This window comes from Lissotriton helveticus, chromosome 6 (genome assembly GCF_964261635.1).
Source record: "Lissotriton helveticus chromosome 6, aLisHel1.1, whole genome shotgun sequence".
NCBI classification, from domain to species: domain Eukaryota; kingdom Metazoa; phylum Chordata; class Amphibia; order Caudata; family Salamandridae; genus Lissotriton; species Lissotriton helveticus.
The window spans coordinates 4,006,020-4,022,183 of record NC_136067.1 but is presented as its reverse complement, the minus strand read 5'-3'; the positions used below and the strand labels follow the sequence as shown (position 1 = coordinate 4,022,183).

Below are 16,164 nucleotides of genomic sequence, written 5' to 3'. Positions count from 1 at the left end.
CGAGAACAAATTAATACATAGAAATAACATTATGAAAACACATCACAGGGTTTGTTCTTTCAACTTATCACTATAAAATATACTTATGCTGTCTAAATGTTAGCTACATGAATACGTTCACAAGAGCAGTGGCACGAGCAGTACCACGTTACTGGCAAAGCTATGCATTACGCATGCGCAACTATTTCCCTCCAAACCCGCGAACACATCAGGACACGTGAGTGTGACTGACGCATGCGCAGACACTTACTTCCAAGCAGCGGCCATTTTAAAGGACTCGAGTTAATTATTTTAGTAAAACACATAGGCAAGCGTCGGGGAACCTCGTTTAAACATAGAATAAACATTAGTAAGACGTACAAATTATTACCATGTTACACATAAACGAGGTTCATGAATTCGGTAAGTCGCAAAATATGCGAAGCTTTGCTTCATCAGAATTAACAAAGTTTGCAGACGACTGATTGAGCTTGGCTAAGTTGAGATGAGGGGGGCGAGGTGCATCTCGTAGGAAGTTGGGACGGAGAGGGGGTGCACGGAAAGGTGGAAATCTTAGAGCTTAGCAGTGAAATTGCATCTGTAAGCTGGGAGATGTAGGTGATAAGGGAACCTAGCATATTTTCCAGCGAGAGTAATGCAGAGCACGGAAGGTTGGGTGGATCGATGGACACAGGTAGGGGTGGAATTGGTGGTGGAAGGCAGGGAGAGGTGGGGGGATAGGAGGTGAGTTGGGGTGTGAGGTTCAGAAGTGGGGAGAGGCGGAGGTTGAGAGCGGGAGTTAATGAATCGGAGGTTAGGGAAGAGTTGCCTTTGTTGGTGTTGCAAGGAGAGGAATTAGGGATAACTTTAGGGGGAGATGGGTGCGGAACACAGCGGTAGGGAAGGAGGAGAGGGGAGGACTGTGTGGAGTCATGGGACTGAAGGAGGTTTGGGAGGAAAATAGGTGAGGTGGTTGAGGAGGGCATGTCAGGTAGGAGAGGAGGCTGTGAGGGAACGGGCATCTGGCTGAGTGGGGGGGTTTGGGTGGTAGGGAAGTTGGGGAAAGGAAGTGGTACTGTTGGACCCGAGGGAGTGAAATGGACAGGGTTACCAGGGGGGGAAAGGGAGTGACACAGCATTGCTGGAGGAGTGGGAGGGAGGAGAGAGACGCAGTGGGATTGAGGCGAAATCCGGGTGAATAACGAGGGGAGGGGGAGGTGGACAGGAAGTATGGAGGAAGGGATAAGGGGAGCGTAGGGATAATTCACTGGGGGAGAAGGTTGGAGGAGAGGAGGACTAAAAGGGGGGGCGACTGGAAGGAAAATGGGGGGGGGGAGAGATTGGAGTACCGGGAGGATGCAGATTGGACGAGGAGCGCATTAGCTAGCGGTGAGGCTGAAGTGAAGTGGGGTGGGGCAAATTGTGAGGGGGGAAGAATAGGAGAGGAGGTCATAGGGGAGGGGGCGGGAAGAGGGCCGACCTGTGATTCTTGAGGGTGCAGCCAATTGGAGTGTAGGGGGGTCAGGGGAGGCGAGAGGAAGTAATGGGTGGAGCTAGAAGGAGAGTCGGGTGAGAACCCGGTCGCAGCGGAGGGGAGTAGAGAGGGGAAGAGGTGGTCAAAGAGCGAGAGACAGGTGTCATTACCTTGGATCATGACAGTACCGTTGTTATAGAGTGAGGTGGTGAGGGAGACGTTGAAACGTGTGGAGGGGGAGATTTTTAGCAGTTTCCCATGAGGGATAGAGGAGGAGGAGGTAACATTAAGGGACTTGTATAAGCTGGTGGACCAAGAGGAGGTGTCGTGAGTGAAAAAAATGAAATCATTTTTGATCCTCCCTAAACGACTATTGTGATATTGATCAACAAAAAGGGAATGCTTATGGTCTGCTTTGGTAATTTTGCTCATTTGTAATTTTCTGTTCCTATTGTGAAGCGCTCTGACGCCTTCGGGTAAAGTCCACGCTATATAAAAACGCATAAATAAAATAATATAAATAAAATAAATAAAGTGTCAGCTGCTCCCTCTCGTCTCACTGTAGTGGTAAGATGGCCGCCGGCCGGTGCTCCAGGGTCAGTCCCTCTTCAGTGTTTGCTGCTCCCTCGCCTACGTAGTGGTAAGATGGCCGCCTGCCGGTGCTCTCGGTGCAGTCCCTCTTCAGTGTTGGCTGCTCCCGCCCCCTCTTTGCTGTGGTAAGATGGCCGCCTGCCGGTGCTCTGGGGTTAGTCCATCTTCAGTGTCGGCGGCTCCCTCGGGTCTCTGCAGTGGTGATGGCCGCCTGCCGGTGCTCAGGGTGCAGTCCCTCTTCAGTGTCGGCAGCTCCATCTCATTTGTAGTGGTAAAATGGCCGCCGGCCGGTGCTCTCGGTGCAGTCCCTCTTCAGTGTCGGCTGCTCTCGAGCCTCTCTGCAGTGGTAAGATGGCCGCCTGCCGGTGCTCGGGGGTCAGTCCCTCTTCAGTGTCGGCTGCTCCGTCGCCTCTCTGCAGTGGTAAGATGGCCGCCTGCCGGTGCTCCGGGGTCAGTCCCTCTTCAGTGTCTGCTGCTCCCACGCCTCTCTCAGTGGTAAGATGGCCGCCTGCCGGTGCTCCGGGGTCAGTCCCTCTTCAGTGTCGGCGGCGCAGTGACTCACGCCGCCGCAGACCCAGGCTCTTGGTACGGTCCGCCCCCTCCCTCCCGGCCGCGGTGGTCTCTCCCTGGTGCTCCTCCATCTCTGCCTCCATTGTCTGCGGTGCGGTGCGGGGAGCTGCGGGGCCTGGAGCTGCGGTGCGGGGCGACACCGAGCCAGAGAGAGGTGGGCACGGACGAGGGGCGGGGCCGGGGGGGAGAGGGGCCAGAGGGATGGAGGAGGGTGATGAGGGCTGAAGGAGGAGGGTGATGAGGGCTGGAGGGTGATGAGGGCTGAAGGAGGAGGGTGATGAGGGCTGGAGGGTGATGAGGGTGATGAGGGCTGGAGGAGGAGGGTGATGAGGGCTGGAGGAGGAGGGTGATGAGGGCTGGAGGGTGATGAGGGCTGAAGGAGGAGGGTGATGAGGGCTGGAGGGTGATGAGGGCTGGAGGAGGAGGGTGATGAGGGCTGGAGGAGGAGAGTGATGAGGGCTGGAGGAGGAGGGTGATGAGGGCTGGAGGAGGAGGGTGATGAGGGCTGGAGGGTGATGAGGGCTGAGGAGGAGGAGGGTGATGAGGGCTGGAGGAGGAGGGTGATGAGGGCTGGAGGGTGATGAGGGCTGGAGGAGGAGGGTGATGAGGGCTGGAGGAGGAGAGTGATGAGGGCTGAAGGAGGAGGGTGATGAGGGCTGGAGGAGGAGGGTGATGAGGGCTGGAGGGTGATGAGGGCTGAGGAGGAGGAGGGTGATGAGGGCTGAGGAGGAGGAGGGTGATGAGGGCTGAGGAGGAGGAGGGTGATGAGGGCTGGAGGAGGAGGAGGGTGATGAGGGCTGGAGGAGGAGGGTGATGAGGGCTGGAGGAGGAGGAGGGTGATGAGGGGAGGAGGAGGAGGGTGATGAGGGCTGGAGGAGGAGGAGGGTGATGAGGGCTGGAGGAGGAGGAGGGTGATGAGGGCTGGAGGAGGAGGAGAGTGATGAGGGCTGGAGGAGGAGGAGGGTGATGAGGGCTGGAGGAGGAGGAGGGTGATGAGGGCTGGAGGAGGAGGGTGATGAGGGCTGGAGGAGGAGGAGGAGGGTGATGAGGGCTGGAGGAGGAGGAGGAGGGTGATGAGGGCTGGAGGAGGAGGGTGATGAGGGCTGGAGGAGGAGGGTGATGAGGGCTGGAGGAGGAGGAGGGGGGTGATGAGGGCTGGAGGAGGAGGGTGATGAGGGCTCGAGGAGGAGGAGGGTGATGAGGGCTGGGGGAGGAGGGTGATGAGGGCTGGAGGAGGAGGAGGAGGGTGATGAGGGGAGGAGGAGGAGGAGGAGGGTGATGAGGGGAGGAGGAGGAGGGTGATGAGGGCTGGAGGAGGAGGAGGGTGATGAGGGCTGCAGGAGGAGGAGGGTGATGAGGGCTGCAGGAGGAGGAGGGTGATGAGGGCTGGAGGAGGAGGAGGGTGATGAGGGCTGGAGGAGGAGGGTGATGAGGGCTGGAGGAGGGTGATGAGGGCTGGAGGAGGAGGAGGGTGATGAGGGCTGGAGGAGGAGGAGAGTGATGAGGGCTGGAGGAGGAGGAGGGTGATGAGGGCTGGAGGAGGAGGGTGATGAGGGCTGGAGGGGGAGGAGGGTGATGAGGGCTGGAGGAGGAGGAGGGTGATGAGGGCTGGAGGGGGAGGAGGGTGATGAGGGCTGGAGGAGGAGGAGGGTGATGAGGGCTGGAGGGGGAGGAGGGTGATGAGGGCTGGAGGAGGAGGAGGGTGATGAGGGCTGGAGGGGGAGGAGGGTGATGAGGGCTGGAGGAGGAGGAGGGTGATGAGGGCTGCAGGAGGAGGGTGATGAGGGCTGGAGGGTGATGAGGGCTGGAGGAGGGTGATGAGGGCTGAAGGAGGAGGGTGATGAGGGCTGGAGGGTGATGAGGGCTGGAGGAGGAGGGTGATGAGGGCTGGAGGAGGAGGGTGATGAGGGCTGGAGGGGGAGGAGGGTGATGAGGGCTGGAGGAGGAGGAGGGTGATGAGGGCTGGAGGAGGAGGGTGATGAGGGCTGGAGGGGGAGGAGGGTGATGAGGGCTGGAGGAGGAGGAGGGTGATGAGGGCTGGAGGAGGAGGAGGGTGATGAGGGCTGGAGGAGGAGGAGAGTGATGAGGGCTGGAGGAGGAGGAGGGTGATGAGGGCTGGAGGAGGAGGGTGATGAGGGCTGCAGGAGGAGGAGGGTGATGAGGGCTGGAGGAGGAGGAGGGTGATGAGGGCTGGAGGAGGAGGAGGAGGGTGATGAGGGCTGGAGGAGGAGGAGGAGGGTGATGAGGGCTGGAGGAGGGTGATGAGGGCTGGAGGAGGAGGGTGATGAGGGCTGGAGGAGGAGGGTGATGAGGGCTGGAGGGGGAGGAGGGTGATGAGGGCTGGAGGAGGAGGGTGATGAGGGCTGGAGGAGGAGGAGGGTGATGAGGGCTGGAGGAGGAGGAGGGTGATGAGGGCTGGAGGAGGAGGAGGGTGATGAGGGCTGGAGGAGGAGGAGGGTGATGAGGGCTGGAGGAGGAGGGTGATGAGGGCTGCAGGAGGAGGAGGGTGATGAGGGCTGGAGGAGGAGGAGGGTGATGAGGGCTGGAGCAGGAGGAGGGTGATGAGGGCTGGAGGAGGAGGGTGATGAGGGCTGGAGGAGGAGGAGGGTGATGAGGGCTGGAGGAGGAGGGTGATGAGGGCTGGAGGAGGAGGGTGATGAGGGCTGGAGGAGGAGGATGGTGATGAGGGCTGGAGGAGGAGGGTGATGAGGGCTGGAGGAGGAGGAGGGTGATGAGGGCTGGAGGAGGAGGAGAGTGATGAGGGCTGGAGGAGGAGGAGGGTGATGAGGGCTGGAGGAGGAGGGTGATGAGGGCTGCAGGAGGAGGAGGGTGATGAGGGCTGGAGGAGGAGGATGGTGATGAGGGCTGGAGGAGGGTGATGAGGGCTGGAGGAGGAGGAGGGTGATGAGGGCTGGAGGAGGAGGAGAGTGATGAGGGCTGGAGGAGGAGGAGGGTGATGAGGGCTGGAGGAGGAGGGTGATGAGGGCTGCAGGAGGAGGAGGGTGATGAGGGCTGGAGGAGGAGGAGGGTGATGAGGGCTGGAGGAGGAGGAGGAGGGTGATGAGGGCTGGAGGAGGAGGAGGAGGGTGATGAGGGCTGGAGGAGGGTGATGAGGGCTGGAGGAGGAGGGTGATGAGGGCTGGAGGAGGAGGGTGATGAGGGCTGGAGGGGGAGGAGGGTGATGAGGGCTGGAGGAGGAGGAGGGTGATGAGGGCTGGAGGAGGAGGAGGGTGATGAGGGCTGGAGGAGGAGGAGGGTGATGAGGGCTGGAGGAGGAGGAGAGTGATGAGGGCTGGAGGAGGAGGAGGGTGATGAGGGCTGGAGGAGGAGGGTGATGAGGGCTGCAGGAGGAGGAGGGTGATGAGGGCTGGAGGAGGAGGAGGGTGATGAGGGCTGGAGGAGGAGGAGGAGGGTGATGAGGGCTGGAGGAGGAGGAGGAGGGTGATGAGGGCTGGAGGAGGGTGATGAGGGCTGGAGGAGGAGGGTGATGAGGGCTGGAGGAGGAGGGTGATGAGGGCTGGAGGGGGAGGAGGGTGATGAGGGCAGGAGGAGGAGGGTGATGAGGGCTGGAGGAGGAGGAGGGTGATGAGGGTAGGAGGAGGAGGAGGGTGATGAGGGATGCAGGAGGAGGAGGGTGATGAGGGCTGAGGAGGAGGAGGGTGATGAGGGCTGGAGGAGGAGGGTGATGAGGGATGCAGGAGGAGGAGGGTGATGAGGGCTGGAGGAGGGTGATGAGGGCTGGAGGAGGAGGAGGGTGATGAGGGCTGGAGGAGGAGGGTGATGAGGGCTGGAGGAGGAGGAGGGTGATGAGGGCTCGAGGAGGGTGATGAGGGCTGGAGGAGGAGGAGGGTGATGAGGGCTGGAGGAGGAGGAGGGTGATGAGGGTAGGAGGAGGAGGAGGGTGATGAGGGATGCAGGAGGAGGAGGGTGATGAGGGCTGAGGAGGAGGAGGGTGATGAGGGCTGAGGAGGAGGAGGGTGATGAGGGCTGGAGGAGGAGGGTGATGAGGGCTGCTGGAGGAGGAGGGTGATGAGGGCTGGAGGAGGAGGAGGGTGATGAGGGCTGGAGGAGGAGGGTGATGAGGGCTGGAGGAGGAGGGTGATGAGGGCTGGAGGAGGAGGGTGATGAGGGCTGGAGGAGGGTGATGAGGGCTGGAGGAGGAGGAGGGTGATGAGGGCTGGAGGAGGAGGGTGATGAGGGCTGGAGGAGGAGGAGGGTGATGAGGGCTGGAGGAGGAGGGTGATGAGGGCTGGAGGAGGAGGAGGGTGATGAGGGCTGGAGGAGGAGGGTGATGAGGGCTGGAGGAGGAGGAGGGTGATGAGGGCTGGAGGAGGAGGGTGATGAGGGCTGGAGGAGGAGGAGGGTGATGAGGGCTGGAGGAGGAGGAGGGTGATGAGGGCTGGAGGAGGAGGGTGATGAGGGCTGGAGGAGGAGGAGGGTGATGAGGGCTGGAGGAGGAGGGTGATGAGGGCTGGAGGAGGAGGAGGGTGATGAGGGCTGGAGGAGGAGGAGGGTGATGAGGGCTGGAGGAGGAGGGTGATGAGGGCTGGAGGGGGAGGAGGGTGATGAGGGCTGGAGGAGGAGGGTGATGAGGGCTGGAGGAGGAGGAGGGTGATGAGGGCTGGAGGAGGAGGGTGATGAGGGCTGGAGGGTGATGAGGGCTGAGGAGGAGGAGGGTGATGAGGGCTGGAGGAAGAGGAGGGTGATGAGGGCTGGAGGAGGAGGAGGGTGATGAGGGCCGGAGGAGGAGGGTGATGAGGGCTCGAGGGTGAGAAGGGTGATGAGGGCTGCAGGAGGAGGAGAGGTGCTGTGAGGGGATTAAGGAGGGGGGCGCCTGCAGAGGGGTGGGAGAGTATGGGGAGGTGTGGAGGCTGCTGGAGGAGGAGGGGGCCTGAGAGGGAGAGGGGGCCCTGAAGGCTGGGGGGGAGACAGGTGCCAGGGTGGGGCAGTAGGTGAGGAGGGGGAGTGGGAGACTGAGATCAGCAGAGATGTGAGAGGAGGGGGCTGGATTAGTTGACAGGAGGGGCTTGTAAAGGGGAGGGGGTGGATTAGAGGTGGGAGGGACGAGAGGTTGGTGGGAGGGAGGTGGGGGGTCTCAAATGTGCGAGAATACCACCGGGGCGTCAGATTCATAGCCATACGGGGGGATCCGTAGAGGGGGCAAGGGGGTGGGGATGAGATGGGTAAAGGGTTGAGGAGGGAGGGAGAGTGGCCGGCCTCAGCGAGGGGGGGAGCGTGGGGAGCATCGGTGGGGACGTCCACCCCCCACCCCTGCATTCACGCCCTGCATCGTACCTCCAGCACACACATCCCCTGTGTCCATGGTCCATCCTCCCCACCCACTTGTGCTGTCCCAAGACCCTTGTATCTGCCTGTCCCGACCGCTGCAGCCCATGTTCCCATCCACAGCTGCCTGTGGAGCTTTGTAATGTAAACCGTACAAACCTCGCATCTGTGGGTTCCGTTGATTGTCGATGAATCTTATAAGGCGGCTTTGATTAGTGAACACCATAATCGTAAAAGAGCGAGAAAGCTTTATAATGCTAAAACAATCACTACAGCTGGCCGCTCCTCCAGAGAACTCTTTAACCCCTTGCGTGCTGATGACGGCTCCCGTCCGTCATGCATTACAGTGCTCCTGTGCTGATGACGGCCGGGAGCCGTCATGACCACGCCCGCGATCGGAATGTCCAGCACAGGAGCGGAATTCCGGCCGCGGGCAAGGGGTTTAAGCTCTAAATGGCTGTATTAATCTCCCAGCTTGTACTCCATTCACACAGGCCTTGTGCGATTGGCTGACCAACTATTTAGATGAGAAAATTAACTTGATTTATGAGAACTTTTCTCAGGTAAATCTTCAGATAACTGAAGTACCGCATTTCGAATGCTCTAATCCCAGATGTACTTCCAGTCTTGAGCATTTTACTATTTTTATGACGGAATCCATCCAGGCGGCTTTTGCGTTGGGGAAATCTGTCTCTCCTATAGATATTTGTCCACCTAGGATATCCGCCGCGCTCCCTCTCTGCACTTTGCTTAATCTCTTGATAACTAGTGGGCAAACCCCCCTTAGCTTGGGAAGCTGCACAGGTGATCCCCATACAAAAGAAACCTAATGTGGTGTCCAATGGTTTAAATAGCGATCGCCCTATTTCGCTGCTTCCCTATTGAGTAAGTTGCTGGAAGGCCAGATAAACGGCCAACATAGGGTCGATTAGCGCCTTGAGACCCTCACGGGTGAGTAGGGTGCTATACAAACTCCTGATTGATATTAGAAGCAAATGACCTTTTAGATTCTTCACAATCAGGGTTTCGACCATGTCATAGCACCCTGCGACCCTTACGAGTGAGTAGCTACGCTATATAAATTCCTGATCGATTGATTTGATATCACCAAAACTACTTTAGTGTCTGTAGCTGATCATATTAGATGTTCTGTAGCTACTAACAGTCCGATTATGTTAGTATTACTCGATCTATCTGCAGCTTTCGACACAGTCACGCATTGGGGTCTAGCTCTGTGATGGGTCAAGGTCTTTCTGGCTAATAGAACAGACTATAAGTTTGGGTTCCTTTAGATCTCGCTCTGCACTATTGGACAAGGGTGTCCCTCGGGGCTCGTGTTTGAGCCTTACGTTATTTAATATCTATGTGGCACCAATGGCTACAATGCTGAAATCATATGGACTGGAATTGTACTCTTATGTTGACGAGACACAGCTTCTGATTCCCTCTGACTGTGAATCTAGCGCAGTAAAAGGACGTTTTGTAGCTGGTCTGAGAGCTACAGTGTTTTGAGAACAGTCTATAGCCAAGTGAAAAAACTGAAGTTACAAACCAGTGGGTATGAAAGGCATTGGTAAAATATGTAATGTTGTAGCCCAACAGTACAGAGACTAACCACCCAATTGATAAATCAACAATTCATTTTATTATTTATAAATTGTATATATATTTAATCTTTTTTTGACACTTGCTTGTCTTTTTAGGTCTCGCTGGTACTGCATCCGAAGGATGCGTCCAGCTGGAGACTTAATGTTGCCTGTCTCGGGGGAATGAGGGACAAGAGGGTGCCACGCGCTTCTCTTGTGCTGGATTTGACTGCGTGCACGCGCACCCACACTCACGCATGCGCACATCACAGCCACACGCGTACACAGCCACACGCATACACAATCAATCAATCAATCAATCAATGACACTTGTAAAGCGCGCTACATACCCGTAGGGTCTCAAGGCGCTGGGGGGCGGGGGGGTGCCGCTACTGCTCGAACAGCCAGGTCTTCAGCTTCCTCCTGAAGGAGAGGTGGTCTTGGGTCAGGCGTAGGTCGGTCGGGAGGGAGTTCCAGGTCTTGGCAGCCAGGTAGGAGAAGGACCTTCCTCCTGAAGTCGCTCTTCGGATGCGGGGGACGGCGGCGAGGGCGTGGTTGGCTGATCGCAGGTGGCGTTTGGGAGCGTAGAAGTTGACTCGGCTGTTGAGGTAGCTCGGGCCTTGGTCGTGTAGGGCTTTGTGTGCGTGGGTGAGGAGGCGGAAGGTTATTCTTTTGCTGACGGGGAGCCAGTGAAGGTCTCTGAGATGTCCGGAGATGTGACTGGTTCGTGGGATGTCGAGGATGAGTCTGGCTGAGGCGTTCTGGATCCGCTGGAGTCTCTTCTGGAGCTTGGCGGTGGTACCGGCGTAGAGGGCGTTGCCGTAGTCCAGTCGGCTGGTGACGAGGGCCTGGGTGACGGTCCTCCTGGTCTCGGTGGGGATCCACCAGAAGATCTTCCGTAGCATGCGTAGGGTGTTGAAGCACGCCGAGGAGACGTTGTTGACTTGCCTGGTCATGGAGAGGGAGGCGTCCAGGATGAAGCCCAGGTTGCGTGCATGGTCTGTTGGTTTGGGTGCGGAGCCCAGGGCGGGAGGCCACCAGGAGTCGTCCCAGGCGGAGGGTGAGGGTCCCAGGATGAGGACCTCCGTCTTGTCCGAGTTCAGTTTTAGGCGGCTGGTCGTCATCCACTCGGCTACCTCCTTCATCCCTTCGTGCAGGTTGGCTCTGGCGGCGGCGGGGTTGTTGGTCAGGGAGAGGATCAGCTGGGTGTCGTCGGCGTAGGAGATTATGCTGAGGTTGTGTTTGCGTACGATGGCCGCGAGGGGGCTCATGTAGACGTTGAAGAGGGTGGGGCTCAGAGATGATCCTTGAGGGACGCCGCAGATGACTTCGGAGGCCTCTGACTTGTACGGTGGTAGGTGGACTCTCTGTGTTCTTCCGTCGAGGAAGGAGATGATCCATTCCAGCGCCTTGTCCTGGATTCCGATGTTGCTGAGGCGCCGTACTAGGGTGCGGTGGCAGACCGTGTCGAATGCCGCGGAGAGGTCTAGGAGGATGAGGGCCGCTGTTTCTCCATTGTCCATCAGGGCTCGGGTGTCATCGGTGGCGGCGATGAGGGCGGTCTCGGTGCTGTGGTTGGCTCGGAAGCCGGACTGTGAGGGGTCGAGGGATCCGTTCGTCTCGAGGAAGGCGGCCATCTGCTTGTTGACGGTCTTCTCGATGACTTTGGCTGGAAACGGGAGGAGCGAGATGGGGCGGTAGTTCTTGAGGTCGGTGGGGTCCGCTGTTGGTTTCTTGAGTAGAGCGCTGAGTTCGGCGTGTTTCCAGCTCTCAGGGAACACAGGGAACACAGGCACACACACACCCCCCCGTCGCCGCCGCACCTACACACACACTAGCGCACCTACACGGTCACACCGAGACCCCCCCACACACACACCAGCGCACCTACACACACGCACGCACACATACAAAGACCCGCCGCCATCATACACATACACACACACACACACACACACAAGCGCACCCCCCCCCCCCCTAGAACAAAGCCCCACTTACCGCCATTCGGGACTTCTGTAGCCGGGGCTCTCCCTCGGGCATGGGAGCCCCGCTCTCAGGCACTCCGTGGGCGCGTGCGCGGGACTTCCGAAGACGGAAGTCCCGCCCAAAGGAACTGGCTCAAACGCGCATGCGCAGTGACCAGACGCTAGCAAAATCATTTTTACGGGCTCGGCGAAGTCACTACGAAGTGGGGAGGAGCTGCGAGCCGTATTGTAGCGGGTCTCTGGCTCATGCTGGATAAATTCTTTTTTGCTTGTGCATTTGCAGTGCTTTATTTTGTAATCTGAATGGTGATTGGTCCTCGCGGTGCTGTTTTTTTTAGTATTCTTGATGCGATAGGGCATATGTCATTTCCGTCCGCCATTTTTGGCATTTTCTGTGCGGTTTCGCGCACGGCAGTCCATTAATTTTAATTAGGAGCTGTCAGGGTGCCCTTGTAATGCAATCCAGATGGTGGGAGCGCATTCACCATTCTGCATTGCATGTATCGGGCGCGCGTTCGTCTGCAGCGTGTAATGTGAGTGCTCAGGCTAGCGCGTACTGTAAGCCCTGCTGCCTCCACACTTTGTTATTAGATAAGCTGCTGGCAGAGCAGATAAGGACGCAGGGCTGGAACACGATGTTTGAAACAATTCTCCGGAGCAGATCGTTTTCTTTCCACATTTCTCAAAATACCCCGTTCTGTTTTTTATCTGCACTGTCCTGGGCTATTTTTAAACGGGCCTACAGTCAGCTTGGCATGCCCAGATGGGACGGCGATTTATGGCGGGAACCGCTCCCAGGTGAGGTGGCTCGCTTATCTCGACGGGTTATCGAGAGCAGGCCCTGTCTCCCAACACATGAGCACAGACTGTATCAGAGGTCGTGAGCTGTAATTGGCCTATCTCGCATGTGTATGACCCGGGCAGCTCTCGCCCCAGGTCGAGGAGGGGTCCAGGCCCCCAGCTGATAAGAGGCCATATCACGGAATGCATAGCGTGCAAGGGAGTTTACCACAGGGCCCAGCCGTCTCTTTCGGCCCACGGTGCATTAGATCTGTTTTATTTGAAGAGAGCAGACATCAGTGCCATCAATGCCACAATATGTAAACAGTGGCAAGGGCGGTGCACGCGCCTATCTCCCATCGGGTTGGAGTGTGCTTGCAGGCTATGCAAACGGCGAGCTTCCAGTTTGTACTTTGTCAGTAATGATGTTCTGCATAATGCAACAAAGGGGATTCCTGTGTTTCCAAGCAGGGGGCAGAAACTGTCGTTGGGACGCATCTGTAACGGATCAAAGAAAGGCAGAGGCCTGTCTTATCTTGTAAGCATGGATCAGCCCCCGAGCAGTCTGTGGCATGGATTCCTTATTCTAGACAGCTCCACTGTCTTTTGCAAACACATCTTTTTAAAGACCCCTGTTCCACGAGTTGTATGTGCGTGTATTTCAGAACCTTCGTTTCTCTAACTGGGGCTTAATTGCATAAAAAACATGGACATAAGGCAGCTTTGCACCGGTGCCGTCTGGCGCCCTTAAAATAAGTGGGGTGAATAAACACGAGGTGAAAATGTGGCGCTCCAAATAAACGTAATAGTAAGGGTTTGGAGTCAATGTAGGTGCGGTGCTCAAGGGAGGGGGAACCACCCTAACCCCTTAAAAATTAAGATCTAAGGATCCTATAAATATGAACAATATCCTAAGCACGTGCAAAATTACACAACATTTCTGTGAGTATTGTTGACACAATGGTTTTCTTGATCTTTGTCACCACTACTACAGCCACCAGGACTACCACTACCACTACCACCACCACCACCAGTACTACCAGTACCACCACCACCAGTACTACCAGTACTACCAGTACTACCACCATCAGTACTACCACCACCAGTACCAGCACCTCCAGTACTACAGCCACCAGTACTACCACTACCAGTACCAGCACCAGCACCACCACCAGTACTACCAGTACTCCCACCATCAGTACTACCACTACTACAGCCACCAGTACTACCACTACCACCAGTACTACCAGTACCACGACCACCAGTACTACCACTACCAGTACCACCACCACCACCAGTACTACCAGCATCAGTACTACCACCACCAGTACTACCACTACTACAGCCACCAGTACTACCACTACTACAGCCACCAGGACTACCACTACCACCAGTACTACCACTACCAGTACCACCACCACCACCAGTACTACCACCATCAGTACTACCACCACCAGTACTACCACTACTACAGCCACCAGTACTACCACTACTACAGCCACCAGTACTACCACTACTACAGCCACCAGTACTACCACTACCACCACCAACAGTACTACCACCACCACCAGTACTACCAGTACCACCACCACCAGTACTACCAGTACCACCACCACCAGTACTACCACTACCACCACCAACAGTACTACCACCACCACCAGTACTACCAGTACCACCACAACCAGTACTACCAGTACCACCACCACCAGTACTACCACTACCACCACCACCAGTACTACCAGTACCACGACCACCAGTACTACCACTACCAGTACCACCACCACCAGTACTACCACCATCAGTACTACCAGTACTACCACCATCAGTACTACCAGTACTACCACCACCAGTACTACCAGTACTACCACCACCAGTACTACCACTACTACAGCCACCAGTACTACCACTACCACAGCCACCAGTACTACCACTACCACCACCAACAGTACTACCACTACCACCACCACCAGTACTACCAGTACCACGACCACCAGTACTACCACTACCAGTACCACTACCACCACCAGTACTACCACCACCAGTACCCCCACCACCAGTACTACCACTACCAGTACTACGGCCAGCAGTACCACCACCACTAGCACTACCACTACCAGTACCACCACCACCAGTACTACCACTACCAGTACCACCACCACCAGTACTACCACTACCAGTACCACCACCAGTAGCACCACTACCAGTACTACCACCACCAGTACTACCACCACCAGTACTACCACTACCAGTACCAGCACCTCCAGTACTACCAGTACTACAGCCACCAGTACTACCACTAACACCACCACCAGTACTACCAGTACCACCACCGCCAGTACTACCACTACCACCACCACCAGTACTACCACTACCAGTACTACCAACACCAGTACTACCAACACCAGTACTACGGCCAGCAGTACCACCACCACTAGCACTACCACTACCGGTACCACCACCAGTACTACCACTACCAGTACCACCACCACCAGTACTACCACTACCAGTACCACCACCAGTAGCACCACTACCAGTACTACCAACACCAGTACTACCACCACCAGTACTACCACTACCAGCACCTCCAGTACTACCAGTACTACAGCCACCAGTACTACCACTAACACCACCACCAGTACTACCAGTACCACCACCGCCAGTACTACCACCACCAGTACTACCACTACCAGTAGCACCACTACCAGTACTACCAACACCAGTACTACCAACACCAGTACTACCACCACCAGTACTACTACTACCAGTACCAGCACCTCCAGTACTACCACTACCACCACCACCAGTACTACCACCACCAGTACTACCAGTACCACCACCACCAGTACTACCACTACCAGTACCACCACCACCACCAGTACTACCAGTACTACAGCCACCAGTACTACCACTAACACTACTACCAGTACCACGACTACCAGTACTACCACTACCACTACCACCACCAATACCACCACCACCAGTACTACCACTACCAGTAATTCTGCCAGCAGTACCACCACCACTAGCACTACCACTACCGGTACCACCACCAGTACTACCACTGCCAGTACCACCACCAATACTAGCGCTTCTGGTATTACCAGTGCCACAAGTACCATCAAGCATTTGCAATGCAATAGGTCTCGCATTTGCGAGAGTTTAAGATATTGGCATTGTAAATGACAGTGCCTTTTATTTATGTTTCAAAAATCAATACATAAATAAAAGGCACTTGCATTTAAAATGCCAATAGCTGAATCTCTCACAACTGCGAGACCTCACAAGAAGGACATCACAGGCAGCAGCTGTGCAAGCTTCTTACACTCACAAGGAGACCACAGGCAGCAGAGGTGCAAGTTTCTCACACTCGCAAGAAGGACATCACAAGCAGCAGTGGTGCAAGCTTCTCACACTCACAAGAACGACATCACAGGCAGCTGAGGTGCAATCTTCTCCCACTCACAAGAAGGACATCACAAGCAGCAGTGGTGCAAGCTTCTCACACTCACAAGAACGACATCACAGGCAGCAGCGGTGCAAGCTTCTCACACTCACAAGGAGACCACAGGCAGCAGAGGTGCAAGCTTCTCACACTCGCAAGAACGACATCACAAACAGCAGTGGTGCAAGCTTCTCACACTCACAAGAACGACACCACAGGCAGCAGCGGTGCAAGCTTCTCACACTCACAAGGAGACCACAGGCAGCAGAGGTGCAAGCTTCTCACACTCGCAAGAACGACATCACAAACAGCAGTGGTGCAAGCTTCTCACACTCGCAAGAACGACATCACAAACAGCAGTGGTGCAAGCTTCCCTTACACACTCACAGCAGGTACTGTGCCAAGGCAGCAGCAGCAACAGAGCAAGAGTCCCTTACAAAGAACAGGAACAGCACAGAGATGCACAATGCA

General features: G+C 56.5%; 1 long non-coding RNA gene across 1 annotated transcript in view; it reads left to right on the top strand.

Annotated features, from left to right (window-relative positions):
• Nucleotides 1–2,579: 2,579 nt before the first annotated feature.
• LOC144762110 (uncharacterized) overlaps nt 2,580–16,164 on the top strand; it is a 35,689-nt gene continuing 22,104 nt past the window's right edge. Inside the window, exon 1 of the long non-coding RNA XR_013596054.1 lies at nt 2,580–2,768. This is a non-coding gene — a long non-coding RNA (uncharacterized LOC144762110). The remainder of the gene's footprint in view (nt 2,769–16,164) is intronic.